Source organism: Lipotes vexillifer, unplaced genomic scaffold (genome assembly GCF_000442215.2).
Source record: "Lipotes vexillifer unplaced genomic scaffold, Lipotes_vexillifer_v1.1 scaffold230, whole genome shotgun sequence".
NCBI classification, from domain to species: Eukaryota; Metazoa; Chordata; class Mammalia; order Artiodactyla; family Lipotidae; genus Lipotes; species Lipotes vexillifer.
This window is the reverse complement of record NW_006775143.1, coordinates 7,204,666-7,220,572: the sequence shown is the minus strand read 5'-3', so window position 1 is coordinate 7,220,572 and position 15,907 is coordinate 7,204,666. Positions and strand designations below refer to the sequence as shown.

The 15,907-nt window shown below is 41.0% G+C and overlaps 1 pseudogene; it reads left to right on the top strand.

Annotated features, from left to right (window-relative positions):
- The first annotated feature begins 2,005 nt into the window (after window positions 1-2,005).
- LOC103078153 (tricarboxylate transport protein, mitochondrial pseudogene) lies at window positions 2,006-5,283 on the top strand (annotated as a pseudogene).
- The last annotated feature ends 10,624 nt before the right edge of the window (window positions 5,284-15,907 follow it).

Below are 15,907 nucleotides of genomic sequence, written 5' to 3'. Positions count from 1 at the left end.
TTTTTTCCTGTAATTGATATCTAGTCTCATAGCATTGTGGTTGGAAAAGATACTTGATAGGATTTCAATTTTCTTAAATTTACCAAGGCTTGATTTGTGACCCAAGATATGATCTATCCTGGAGAATGTTCCATGAGCACTTAAGAAAGTGTATTCTGTTGTTTTTGGATGGAATGTCCTGTAAATATCAAATAAATCCATCTTGTTTAATGTCATTTAAAGCTTGCGTTTCCTTATTTATTTTCATTTTGGTTGATCTGTTCATTGGTGAAAGTGGGGTGTAGAAGTCACCTACTGGGGCTTCCCTGGTGGCACAGTGGTTGAGAGTCCACCTGCAAATGCAGGGGACGTGGGTTCGTGCCCCAGTCCAGGAAGATCCCACATGCCGCAGAGCAGCTGGCCCGTGAGCCGTGGCCGCTGAGCTTGCACGTCCAGAGCCTGTGCTCCGCAATGGGAGAGGCCGCAACAGTGAGAGGCCCATGTACCACAAAAAAAAATAAAATAATAAGTCACCTACTATTCTTGTGTTACTGACTTGCTAGTTGTTTGGCATAGGGTGTCCAGCACTGGAGCTTGCTGGTCCTTGAGTGGAGCTGGGTCTTAGCAATGAGATGGAGATATCTGGGAGAGCTCTCACTGATTGATATTACGTGGGGCCGGGAGGTCTCTGGTGGTCCAATGTCCTGAACTCAGCTCTCCCACCTCAGAGGCTCAAGCCTGACAGCCGGCTGGAGCACCAAGACCCTATCAGCCACACAGCTTTTGGGAAGTCTGATGTCTTCTGACAGTGTTCACTAGGTGTTCTGAAGGAGTTGTTCTACATGTAAATGCATTTTTGATGTATTTGTGGGGAGGAAGGTGATCTCCACGTCTCACTCCTCTGCCATCCTGAAGGTCCTCTCTCTTCACACCTCTTGTTGCTAGAGGATCCACACTTCTTCTGGAAAGGACATAAATCTGGCAGTCTGACTTCAGGCCTAGCCCATCACCTTTTTTCCCTTTGTGCTTAGTCTGTTTCACTTGCTCATAGCGGGCCCCGTGCAGAGGCCTTGCCCTCTGCCCTTCAGACCAGAGTTCCTCATGAAACGGCTGAGCCGACATCTTAGCTTGGGACATACGCTGAAGCTCCTCACAGGACACTCCCACAATTTTTTTAGAATGAAAAATCTGCCCAGTTGCCTGCAACTTGTTACTTTCCACTGTTTAGAAATAGTAGCCAAGAAAAATTCAATTCCCTGTCACAAATTCCAATTAAAATATTGTTTATGATATATTTCATATAGTTAGCTATGTGCAAGAAAGAATGAATGCATCCATGTTCAAAATGTTAAACATATTACGTGAAAGTCAACAATGCAATTCATTTTTTTCAAAAGTATTGACTGTTACCTCAGTAACTAAAAATACCAAAGTATAACAACTGAAATACTATGTAAATTTAAATCATCTGTTGTTTTGGGGAAACACCTGTTCTCCCTGAACAATTAACAGTTCAGCAGCTACAATACGCAGAGGTTTGAAACTTCAGCTTCTTCAGGGATAATGTCCCAAAGATCCAATTATATCAAACTTTTAAAAATTGAGACAGAGTGAACCACAGTTCCCTCAAAATAATTTCAAAGAACTCATAAAAACAGAGTCTTCTACTCCTCCCTGTCCAAGCTAGCTATATCAAGATTTTTTTTTCTTGAAAGATTACAGTGTAGAATACTTAACAGTATATAGAGAAAAGGTATCCCTGGAATTCTAAGACATGTATTTTTTTCATTTGTGAAACTCCATGTATTTTTTTTTCATTTGTGAAACCACTCTCTAGTTTTCAGAGATTAAAGGAAGAAAGTTTACTTGTTAAGTCACTTGTCCCAACAAGTGATCAGAACTTTTATTCAATTACACATATTGAGAGGGCCTTGAAGCAATGGAACACCACCCACACCTTGGTTTCTAAATGAATGCAATTCTCAACTGATAGGAAACATATCGTAGCTCCTTAGAGAAATGGCTGATGCCAAGGCTAGAGCAGGAACAGGACAAGATTAGCTGGGAGTACCTTATTGCACTAGAACATAAGGAAGTATGCAAAGAACAACTTGGATATTTCAAAAGGCTATAGGAGCCCACTTGATGAGGCTCCCATTGGCCAGGTCTGGGACAGATTATTTTGAGCATCAAAATAAATAATGGTAAAAATGGATTATAGTCCATAGAATAAAATAAGAATGCATGAATTCTTTTAGAAGGAAGGAAGGGAGGGAGGAAGAGAGGGAGGGGAGGGGAGGGGAAAGGAGGGGAGGGGAAAGGAGGGGAGGGGAAAGGAGGGGAGGGAAGAAGGAGGGGTCTGCCTTACAGTAGGATGCCAAAATATAAACATAGAAGAATGATATAGTTAGAAAATCATCAATCAAGGTTTAGGTTGCTATAGTAATAGATTATCATAGGTAAAATGTTACAGTAGGTAGATGTAAATATCATAGTTGCATAGGTAAAAGCTGGATGAGAGACAGGATATTTACATAATGTCAAAGTATCTCACCACAAACTACTTATTAATTTCAAAAACAAGGTGATAATAGCTTTAGAGCAGAGAGCCACCTTAACATCACCAATAATGGGATATATTGACTCCACGTGCCTCCACTGAGGACACAGTATCACTTCTGTGGGATTCCTCTCAAAAACACATAACCTGAATCTAATCATGAGGGAACACCTCATGACAAAATTAAATTGAGGAATACTCTGCAAAATAACCAGCCTATACTTTTCAAAAATGTCAAGGTCGAGAAACAGAAAAACAAAAGGGCTAAGGAAATATTCCAGGAGACTGAAGAGACATGACAGCTAAAGGCAATGCATGACCCAGCATTGAATATTAGACCAGGAAAAACTTAGCTCTGAAGGACATTATTAGGACAATGGACAAAATTGGTATATGGGCTGTGAATTAGATAACAGTATGGTATCAGAGTTAAATTTCTTTTTTCTTTTTAGGTTTTTTTTTAGTTATTTTTTTTTAAGATTTATTTAGTTAGTTAGTTTATTTTTGGCTATGTCAGATCTTAGTTGTGGCATGCAGGATCTGCACTGAGGCATGCAGGATCTTTTGCTGTGGCGTGCGGGCTTCTCTCTAGTTGTGGCATGAGGGTTTTCTCTCTCCAGCTGTGGCACGTGGGCTCCAGAGCGCATGGGCTCTGTAGTTTGTGGAACGTGGGCTCTCTCCTTGAGGAGTGTGAGCTCAGTAGTTGTGGCACGTGTGCTTAGCTGCCCCGCGGCATGTGGGATCTTAGTTCCCTGACCAGGGATTGAACCCACATCCTCTGCATTGTAAGGCGGATTGTTTACCACTGGACCACCAGGGAAGTCCCTAAGTTAAATTTCTTGATCTTCATAACTGCACTGTGGTTATGTAAGAGAATGTTCTTGTTGTTAAATACTGAAGTATTTGTTATTAAAGGGGTGACTTACCCTCCAACTTATCCTTAAATAGTTCATTAAAAAATATGTTTTCTAACTAAAAACAGAGTTGCCATATGATTCAGCAATCCCATTCCTGGGCATATAGCCCAACAAAACTGTAATTCAGAAAGATACATGTACCCCTATATTCATAGCAGCACAATTCACAACAGCCAATTCATGTAAACAACCTAAATGTCCACTGACAGATGAATGGATAAAGATGTGGTACATATATACCATGGAATACTACTCAGCCATAAAAACGAAGGAAATAATATCATTTTCAGCAACATGGATGGGCCTAGAAGTTATCATATTAAGTGAAGTAAGTCACAAAGAGAAAGACAAATATCATGTATCACTTACATGTGGAATCTAAAATACGACACAAATGAACTTATCTATGAAACAGAAACACACTCACAGACACAGAGAAGGAACTTGTGGTTGCCAAGGGGAAGGAGGGTGGGGGAGGGATGGATTGGGAGTTTCAGATCAGCAGATGCAAACTATTATTATATAAACTGGATAATCAACAAGGTCCTACTGTAGAGCACAGGGAACTATATTCAATATCCTGCAATAAACCAAAATGGAAATAAATACTTAAAAGAATATATATATCTGAATCACTTTCCCGTACAGCAGAAATTAACACATTGTAAGTCAACTATACTTCAATAAAATAAAAAATTTTTAAATATTTTTTTACTAAGGTATTTTATTTTTCTTACACAAATATTAAACTTTTTTAGTCACTGAATTATCAATGGCTGCAAGAATCTCCACAATATTTTTATATTTGGGGCACCTAAATGCCTAATCATAAATATGTTTTTAAAAGTTCACTCCGGAGGGGCTTGACCTGTGTGTCACCCCCCTGTGCCTCGCCAGGAAAACGGAGGTCGAGCATGGGGACCGGCTAGGCCTCCCAGAGGCTCAGACGCAGCAAAGTCCGCGGAGGCGGGGCGGCGGGGTTCTCAGGAGCGGGTTCCTGGTCCCCACAGGCGCCCTAGCGGCCGGATCGCAGTTTGCATCACCTTCCCCACCAGGTACATGATGACACAGGTGCAGCCCTATGCGCGTTCGCACAGCCGGGTCCCTGAGCACTGGGACTGAGTATGGCAAGAGGTCGGCCGTCCAGGTGCCCCGGGCTGCACCGAGGCCTCCTCCCCGCTCTACGGCTCCAGCCCCAAAGCAGCCATCACGTCCAGGATGGTCGCATCCCTCAGCACCCCACACGCGGGATGCCCAGGGGCCGCTGGACAGCATGTAGGCTGCTGTGTGGCCTGGGCGCCCGCGAGGCCGAGGCCGTGGTGGTCGTGCGCCCAGGGAGGCCATCCAGGTGAAGTTCATACACGACCAGATCTCCCCTAAACCCACAGTACAGAGGATTCCTCCACGGGGGTCAGGGAGATTGTTCGGGAACAAGGGCTGAAGAGGACTTACCAGGGCCGCCAGCCGGCAGATCCCAGCGGGCTGTCCGCTTCTTGGTCAGAAGCTCCCTGCGCAACTGGTACCCAGGGCTCAACTCTGGCGAGCCCGGGAAACTGCTGATCACGGGGTTTTCAAGCTATCGCGAGCGCAGCCAGCGTCTTTGGGAACACACCTCTGGGCTAGGTCAAGACCGGATGCAGGGCCGGGAGGCGGAGCAGCACCGAACACTCGGACGGCTGCTCGCAGATCCTGAGGGATGAGGAGCTCAAAGCGTTCTACAGTGGCATCGTCCCCCTACGGGGCCGGACCTGCCTGGACGTGGCCCTCGTGTTCATCATCTACGATGAGGTAGTGAAGCTACTCAACAAAGGGTGGAAGACGGACTGAGCCCTGAGGGTCTGGGTGGGAAGACTAAGGATCTATAAAAATAGTGATAGGGGCTTCCCTGGTGGCGCAGTGGTTGAGAGTCCGCCTGCCGATGCAGGGGACACGGGTTCCTGCCCTGGTCTGGGAATATCCCACATGCCGCGGAGCGGCTGGGCCCGTGAGCCATGGCCGCTGAGCCTGTGCGTCCGGAGCCTGTGCTGGGGAAGATCCCACATGCCGCGGAGCGGCTGGGCCCGTGAGCCATGGCCGCTGAGCCTGTGCGTCCGGAGCCTGTGCTGCGCAACGGAAGAGGCCACAACAGTGAGAGGCCCGCGTACCGCAAAACAAAAACAAAAAAAAAATAGTAATAGCCCAAATTGAATTATAGGTTGTTGGCTGGTCTTAGCTATTCTCTATTATTATTCTTGGATAATTGAGCTTTGGCTAATGAGGGAACAGGAGTAGCTGCCAGAATGAGGAACTTCTTGGTGCAGTGTATTCAAGGAAATCTCTGTCCAGTCATTAGCTGACCATTCAGCTAACTGAGTAGAGACTTCATTGGTCAGGTCCAATAAAGAATTGAGACTTTACAGAATTAGTTCAGGAAATCACTAAAAATAGAACACACCAACAGCAACAAATTCTGGAATGGGAAGGGAATCTGATTTCCAGATTTGCCACAAATATTATTTTTAATGTCCAGTTTTCAACAACAAAATATGAATGCAAAGAAACAGGGAAATATGGCCCATATTTAGTAATGATAGAAAGGTCAACCCATCAAGAAGACACAATAATTATAAATATATATATGGGGACTTCCCTGGTGGCAGTGGTTAAGAATCCACCTGCCAATGCAGGGGACACGGGTTCGAGCCCTGGTCCAGGAAGATCCCACTTGCCACGGAGCAACTAAGCCCGTGCACCACAACTACTGAGCCTGCGCTCCAGAGCCCAAGAGCCACAACTACTGAAGCCCGCACGCCTAGAGCCTGTGCTCCACAAGAGAAGCCACGGCAATGAGAAGCCCATGCACCGCAATGAAGAGTAGCCCCCGCTTGCCACAACTAGAGGCCGCAAGTAGAGAAAGCCTGCACACAGCAACGAAGACCCAATGCAGCCAAAAACAAATACGTAAATAAATTAAAAAATAATAACATAAAATAAAATTTTTAAAGCCTAAATAAAATAAATATATATATGCACCTGAAGAGCCCCAAAACACTCAAAACAGAAACTGACAGAATAAGAGGGAGAACTAGACAATTCAACAGTAATAGTTGAAGACTTTAATACTGAACTCTCAATAATTGGTTAAAAAAAAAAAAACTAAATAGCATACCAACAAGGATATAGGAGGCTGGCACAACACTGTAAACCAACCAGATTTCACACGATCTGTAGAACACCCACCCAACAAAATATACAAATACACATACACATTTTTCTCGAGTACACACAGAACATTACCTGCTGATTTTATGCCATCAGATTATGCATTGTGATGTTTGGCTTCCTTCCCTCCACAGTATGCTTGCAAGATCCATGTTGATGTGGCTGCAGTTTGTCCATTTTTTATTACTATATGATAGTCCATTTTATGATCATAACATACTTTATCTACTGTTCTGTTGTTAGACATTTTAACTGGCTCGCTCCACCTTTTGGCTGCTTCAACTAATGTTGTTACAAACCTGCATGTATACCTTTTGGTTCATGTCTGTGCATGAGTATATACTTAGGAGTGAAAGCAATAAGTGATAGAACACGCTTAAGTCACCTTTAGTAGATTTTTTTTTAATATTTACTCTAGCTTATATATATATATATATATATATATATATATTTATGGCTGCATTGGGTCTTCGTTGCTGTGCACAGGCTTTAATTGCGGGTGGGGGCTACTCTTCGTTGCAGTGTGCAGGCCTCTCATTAAGGCGGCTTCTCTTGTTGCAGAGCACAGGCTCTAGGTGCACAAGCTTCAGTAGTTGTGGCACACAGGCTCAGTAGCTGTGGCTTATGGGCTGTAGAGCACAGGCTCAGTAGTTGTGGCGCACGGGCTTAGTTGCTCCGCAGCATGCGGGATCTTCCTGGACCAGGGCTCAAACCCATGTCCCCTGCATTGGCAGGCGGATTCTTAACCACTGCACCACCAGGGAAGCCCACCTTTAGTAGATTTTAAGTGATTTCCCAACATGGTAGGAAAATTTACTATCAGAAGTATCAGTTTCCTGTTGCTACATAACAAAGTAACCAAAACTTATTGCCATAAAACAATAGCCATTTTCTCATATCCCATGGAGTCTGGGTCACAAATTCAGACTATTTAAGGGTAATATTTGTGAGAGACTGTGTAGTGTGAACTTGGTAAGGATTTTGGATTTGAGACTTTTTTTCCTTTAGGCAGGAGTTTATTCATTCAAGCTGCGGTCTGAACTGGTGAGCTGATCTCAGCCTAAAAAGCCTTGGTAAAACCAATTAAAAGATAGGATACATTCTGTGAGTAAATATTCTTTAGGGATTCAAAGAGAAAGTTATTTTGTCAAGAAATTTAAAGTGTAATATTGGGAGCTACAGATAAAAAAGAACACCTAAAAGCACTCAGATTGTATACATTTCATGATGGAATTATGTGAGCACAAATGTACGGAGGCCCATGGAGGCTTCTCCCCAGATGACTCAAAAAAGATTCCAAGCACACACTGGAATTGTTGATGAACAAGGTCTCAAGAAGCCTTATTTTCTAAACACAGAACTTCTAGATTAGCACACTCTTGCATCTGAAAGTTGTTTTGATTGACAAAAGTCAGGCAGAAGCATAAACTTACAAGTTGTTAAGACTAGGCAGTAATAACATCATAAATGGGTTTTTTTTTGTTTTTTGGGTATTTTTTTTTGCGTTACGCGGGCCTCTCACTCTTGTCGCCTCTCCCATTGCGGAGCACACGCTCCGGACGCGCAGGCTCAGCGGCCATGGCTCACGGGCCCAGCCGCTCTGCGGCATGTGGGATTTTCCCGGACCAGGGCACGAACCCGTGTCCCCTGCATCGGCAGGCGGACTCTCAACCACTGCGCCACCAGGGAAGCCCCATAAATGGTTTTTATGCCAGATTAAGTAGGTTAAATTTAATTTTGTGGACAATGGGGAGCTGTTTTAAATAAGTGAGAGCCATAATTTGTTTTATGGCCATAATCAAGGTACAGAATATTACCAACAACTAAGAAGTTCTCTTGTGCCCATTTGCAGTCAGTCTCCCCTGAGCTCATGCCTGAAACTACTGATCTGATTTCTGTCACTATAGTTTTCCTTTTCTAGAATTTCCTATAAATAGAATTATACAATATACAGCCTTGTCACTTAGAAAAATGTTTTATATTTGTATTGGTCATTTCTTTTCATTACTAAGTAGTATTCCACTGTATAAATCTGTCACAATGGTTTATTCACTAGTTGATAGACATTTGGATTGTTTTCAATTCTGAGCTATTATGAATAGTTCTTCTCTTCACTTACAAGTTTTTGTGCAAACATAGGTTTTTATTTTATTACTCCTGGGTAAATACTCTGGAGTAAAATTTCTGGGTCATAATGCAAGTATATGCTTAACTTCATATGATATACCAAACTGTTTCTTAAAGATGCTGTACCGGGGGCTTCCCTGGTGGCACAGTGGTTAAGAATCCGCCTGTCAATGCAGGGGACACGGGTTCGAGCCCTGGTCCAGGAAGATCCCACATGTCACGGAGTAACTAAGCCCGTGCACCACAACTACTGAGCCTGTGCTCCAGAGCCCGTGAGCCACAACTGCTGAGCCCGCATGCCACTACCACTGAAGCCCACACGCCTAGAGCCCGTGCTCCGCAACAGGGGAGGCCACCGCAGTGAGAAGCCCATACACTGCAATGAAGAGTAGCCCCCGCTCGCCTCAACTAGAGAAAGCCCACACACAGCGACGAGGACCCACTGCAGCCAAAAATAAATAAAATAAATAATTTTATTTTCTTAAAAAGGTGCTGTACCATTTTGAAACTGCATTAGTAATATATGACAAATCTGTTACTCTGTATCTGTGCCGATGCTTGGTATTGTAGCTCTTTTTGATTTTAGCCATTTCAATGGGTATCTAGAGGTATCTTGTGCTTCATTTTGTTAGGGAACACAATTTATTAACATATTTTAACAAATAGTGTGTACGGAAAAATAATCAATACATGTTTCGTTATCTATAACTTACAAATACTCTAAAATGCCCCAGTTACAATGGATTGTCTTTTTTTAAAACAACTTTACTAAGATATAATTCATATACCATACAATTGCCCCCATTTAAATTGTACAATTCAATGATTTTTTTTTTAGTGTATTCACAGTCATGCAAATATCAGCATAATCAATCCTAGAACATTTCACCATCTATTAAAAAAAATTCAACACTGAGAAAGGAGAACCCTGTGCACTGTTGGTGGGAATATAAACTGGTACAGTCACTATGGAAAACAGTATGAAGTTTCCTCAAGAAATTAAAAATAGAACTACCATATTATCCAGCAATCCCTCTTCTGGGAACATATCCAAAGAAAACTAAATGACTATCTCAAAGAGATACATGCACTTCCATGTTCATTGCAACATTATTTACAAGAGCCAAGATATGGAAGCAACCTAAGTCCCCATCAACAGATGGATAAAGAAGTTGTGATATGTATACATACGTATATGTGTGTATATGTATATATATACACACATACATACATATAAATACAATGGAATATTACTCAGTCTTAAAAAATAATGAAATCTTGCCATCTGCAACACCATGGATGGACCTTGAGGGCATGATGCTAAGTGAAATAATTCAGACAGAAAAAGACAAACACTGTATGATTTCACTTACATGTGGAATTTAAAAAACAAAGCAACTGAACAAACAGAGCAAAAACAGCCATAGATATAGAGAACAAAGAGGTGGTTACCAGAGGGGAGGGGAGTTGGATGCATGAGAGAAACAGGTAAGGGAGATTAAGAGGTACAGACTTTCAGCTACAAAATAAATGAGTCATGGGCATAAAATGTACAGTGTGGGGAATAAGTCAATAATAATATAACATCTTTGTACAGTGACAGATAGTAACTAGACTTATCCTGGTGATCACTTTGTAATGTACAGAAATACCAAATCATTATGCCCTGCACCAGGAACTAACATAGTGTTGTAGGTCAATTTTACTTCAAAGACAAACTCACAGAAAAAGAGATTAGATATGTAGTTACCAGAGGTGGGGGCTGGGAGGTAGGAAAACTGAATGAAGGTACAAACTGACAGTTATGAGTTAAATAAGTACTGGGAATATAAAGTACAACATATAAATATAATTAACACTGCTGTACGTTATATATGAAAATTATTAAGTGGGGTGTTAAAATCCCCTGCTATTATTGTGTTACTCTTGATTTCTCCCTTTATATCTATTAAGATTTACTTTACGTATTTAGGTGTTCCTATGTTAGGTGTTTTAGGTGTATGTTATGTATTAGGTGTCCCTTTATGTATTGAGGTGCTCCTATGTTGGGTGCACATATATTTACAATTGTTATATCTCCTCTTGGATTGATCCCTTGACCCTTATGTAATGTCCTTCTGTTTCTTGTCACAGTCTTTGTTTTAAAGTCAATTTTTCTGATGTAACTATTGCTACTCCAGTTTTCTTTTCGTTTCCACATGCATGGAATACCTCATTCCATTCCCTTATTTTCAATCTGTGTGCATCTTTAGATCTGGCGTCTCTTGTAGGCAACATATATATGGGTCTTGTTTTTGTATCCACTCAGCCACTCTGTGTCTTCCAATTGGAGCATTTAGTCCATTTAAAGTAATTATTGATGGGTATGTACTTTTGACATTTTGTTTGGGGGTTGTCTTTGTAGCTTTCTTGTTCCTTTTTCTTTTGCTCTCGTCCCTTGTGATTTGATGACTACCTTTAGTATTATGCCTGGATTTCTTTCTCTTTTCTGTGTATCTATTACAGATTTTTGGTTTGTGGTTATTATGAGGTTTATATATAGCAATCTGTATATATATATATATGTATATGTATCTATATATCTATATATATCTATATATCTATATCTATATCTATATATATATGTGATTAAGTTGCAGGTCCCTTAAGTTTGAATGCATTTTAACATCCTTGCATTTTTACCCCCCTCCATGTTTACATTTTTTTAACATCTTTATTGGAGTATAATTGCTTTACAATGGTGTGTTAGATTCTGCTTTATAATAAAGATGCTACGAGAAAACTACTAGAGCTAATCACGTTTACTATTTTTGACATATTTTACACGGTTTCGTGTATCCCTCAACTTATTGTGGATATAGATGATTTTACAACTTTTATCTTTTTTGTTGTTGTTGTTTGTTTGTTTGCGGTACGCGGGCCTCTCACTGTTGTGGCCTCTCCCCCTGCAGAGCACAGGCTCCGGACACGCAGGCTCAGCGGCCATGGCTCACAGGCCCATCCACTACGCGGCATGTGGGATCTTCCCGGACCGGGGCATGAGCCCGTGTCCCCTGCATCAGCAGGCAGACTCTCAACCACTGCGCCACCAGGGAAGCCTGACTTTTATCTTTTAATGCTCATACTAGCTTTATATGTGGTTGATTTACTATCTTCACTGTATATTTGCCTTTACCAATAAGACTTTTCCTTTAGTGATTTTCATATTTCTAGTTGTGGGTTTTCCACTTTTTAAAAACCAATTGTTATTCTAATCAAATAATCTGGTACTAGCTTGAAGGGAAAAAGGAGGAAAAGCATAGAAGGGAGCAGCTTAGGCTTTTTAGCTGCTATGAGAGAAAAAGCAAGGTATCTCTCACCTTCAAGCATATCTTCCACAGACTAAAAATAATTTTTTTTTTAATAAAGTTTTATTTTTCAAAATATACAGTTGGTGGGACCTGTTCACGCGTCTTCATCAGCTGCTGGAGCATCTCCACCCTTGGTATTTCTGGTGTAAATTACTTGAGCTCTGTGCTTTGAAACCAGTTTAGTAAGTCCTTTACTAAGGAGCTCCTGAAGGGCTGCCCTGGCCAGGGAACCACAAATCTTCAGTATCTCAGGGACAACAGCTGGAGTTATAAGCTTATAGTTGGGTACTTCTTTAGAGTTTGTCTTATGTTGCTTTGTCAAACAAGACTAGGTTATTGAGTTTGTCCCGAACTTTGCCTTTGGACCACTTCTTTTTGGCCCCAGATTTGTTCACTGGGTCTTTGTCTTTCTTGGCTGACTTTCCGGCATCCTTCTTCTTGTCGTCCTCGGGCAACACAGCGAAGCCGGGAGAGCAGCTGCTACCACTGCACCTCGCTGAGATGTCGGACAAAAAGCCACAGCCTAAAGTCTGTTTGGCTATTTACAATATAGGATGTACCTATAGCTCTGATATTTTATGTGCATAGCCATGTATGTTAATCTTAACCAAAAGCGGAACTGCTTCTTGTTTCTCTGTGTTCGTCGGGGATTACCTATATCAAAAAATCCAATCTTTCAATGATTGCTTCTCTCCAAGCATTTAACAGTAATTATTCAGGTGCCTTGCCTCCGTTTGTGTCTTGCCTTGGAACTCCCAGACACTTAAGCCAACAATTTCTGCTTGGTAGTAGCAGCTCAGAATACTGCACACAGTAGGGCTTTTTTTGGTCTTTAAAGTATAACCAGGCAATGCCTTGGAAGTTACCTACTTTCCCAGAGGACCAGTAAAAATTAATGCACCACTTCAAAGAACTGATCATGCAGCTTTTATTTACCACTTAATATCTTCTTGGGCATGGGAAGGATTTTTCCTTTCAAGACTACCACATGCTTAGCTAGCTTAGTACATATTGCAGAGGATTCTATGAAGACTTTGCATATAAAATACAAAAATCTGTTACATATACATCCATTTAACAACAGTTTGTACATTACAATGAGTGCCAATGTCAAAATAACTCCCTGTACTTCACAAGCAGCATGAATATATTGTGGCAGCAGCAGATAGAAACTTCCCCCAACGGGCAGACAGTGTTCATACAGTGCAAATGCTACTAGAGCACAGACCAACAAGGTCACATCTTTTTTTCTTTTCTCTTCTCATTAGTGAATACACAAGTAAAAGATGGAAGGGTAAAGCAATGGGGATTTGGTGGCAATCAGTTTTATTGTGCAGGTACACTGTATTACAGGCAGACACACCAGCAATTGTAAATTAGACACTAACATTAATTAAAGAAATGGCTGTTCTTTATCACCAAAAAGACAATTTTATACTTTGTTTTGATTTCCAATTGCCAAATTTCAGGTACCTCCTTTTCACATATCAATAAATTTGTGACGATATATATTCCAGGAATAAGGAATTCAGTAGACTCTCTAAATCAGTTGCCTATATGACAAGTAGCACTGAATATTCCTAGGGAAAAAAATAAAAATCTGTTCCACATAGCTTTGGAAAATGAAGGCCAAAGATATAAATGTTCACGGGTCCTTTTGCCATCTGTTCACTAATATCAACATTCCACAATGACAAACTTTCAGTTATTAACTCTTTTAAATAAATATGTGTGCCCATGCACACCAACACAAGCTGCATTGGGAGACCATAGTTAACGTTACTAGTTGTACAAATGACTTGGCTGGTCAAGATGAAGGCAGTTAAGTGTAAAACTTAGAAATGTGCTTAGAAAACTAAAACAAATTAATTCAACAGCACTAAGCACTAAGGTTCAAGTATCTTAGCACCTCTCTCAGCACCATGGGAAATTCCCAATATTGAATAACAAAAAGTTTAAAAAGCATAAAATCTGATGAGGTTTTAAACTTGATACAGGCCAAGAACACAATTCTTGCCCTTACACTCTTACCTTCTAACAATACCTGACCTACATGGCACTCTTGCCTAGGAAGAGTATCCCAGGTACTGTAAATGAAAGTCAGAGAGCACTTCATGGATGGGGAAATACAGATCTGGAAACCACCAAGTCCTATGAGGACGCAAGCTTTCTGAAAAACACCCAGAGTTGATTTTTTTCCCCAAGCAAATACCACTCTCAAGTGGAAGTCCACGATAGTTTACTTAAAATTCATGATGCTACTAAAACTCACAATTATATTTAGTACCAGCTAAGAGGAATTTTGGTAATAAACACTTAAATTTTCATTTGTAAACCCCTTTTCCAAACAGAAGCAACCCCATAACACAGCATATGCAGCTAGGTTTAGGTACTATCTATGGCAGTGTTTTTCAAACTGTGAATAACAACCCATTTATGAGTCAGGAAATGAATTTAGTGGGTCTGAAAGAGCATTCAAAATGGTGGTGGGGTGTTGGAGGGGAGGGATCAAAGCAGATCACACGTAGTATGTACCATTTCACAAAACATTTTATTTCAGTTAAAGATTTTATATTCATTCTTTGTTTCTCTCTCCCTCCCTCGCTCCCCTCCACCCCACACACATTGTTCTGGGTCGTGATGAAAAAAGTTAGTTTTACTATGGGTCACAGTCAAGAAAATTTTAAATACTTTGGTTAATAGAGACCACAAAAAATAATAACACGGAGTTTCCACCCTGGTGTTAATGTCAGTAAGGGGTCAGTATTGAGTGTAAGCCAATTTTGTGCTTGGAATCCAAGGTGAGCTAGAGAGTTCTCCTTTTACTTGAATAAACACTTATGTTAAATTTGTTTTTTCCCCTTACCCCACATCCTTAGGCAGGGGCCTGAGCAGCATAAGGAAAGGAAGAAACCCTAGCTGCCGTTATTTACTTTGAATAGTATCAGGTTATTCCCAGACGGCTAATTAAAATGCTTTCCTTTCTATCCCATAGTCGTGACTGTAAGCATCAAAGTGGGTAGAAAATTTTAATTTGTCTTTACAGTTTTGAGATTATAAATGGTCTAAACCAAGCAGTCACGATTTCGTTGTTGGTTTGTGTTTTGCAAAATACATAAGAGACAAAATGAACAATCTTGTCCTAATCTACCTTCATCTGCTTATAAAAGGAGGAGGATTACATGGAGACCAAATTTTCCCTCCCTCTCAACCTGTAAGGTTGGTAGATAATCATTTTCTAAAAACCAATCAGCTAAACAAATGACAAGACAATGTTCAACTTCTGAATTTCAAGAATCCAGTAGTGCTTACACAATGGGTCAGTTCAGTTCTGGTGCCAGGACTGCTGTACCATCTCATCTTGGGAGTTTCTCAGGTAGGCCAGGGTTAGCACTGATTAGCAGCAGGTTGTAAAAGAAAGTGTCCTGGGCAGGTCATCCATCACACTGGTTCCAGCCTCGGCACAGGCCTCCGAAAGGAAGCTACGTCATCTCATAACCTGTTTCTTCAGGTGTAAAGAAGGGGGTTAAACTGAGTAGTCGATACAGCCCCTTCCTGAAATAACTTTTTAAAATTTGGATGCAGTTCTAAGATTTTTATGTAGCTTCCTCTGCAACTTTGTCTATTCCCTTAATAACAGCTTTAACTCTTTCAACAGCTATTTCTGTCAGTTTTACCTACAACCACCTCTCAAATATCCAAGGTTCCATTTAGTTTATTCAGCCCAGATACTTTTAAAACATCAAGTAAAATAAAGCTAATAAGGAACAAAA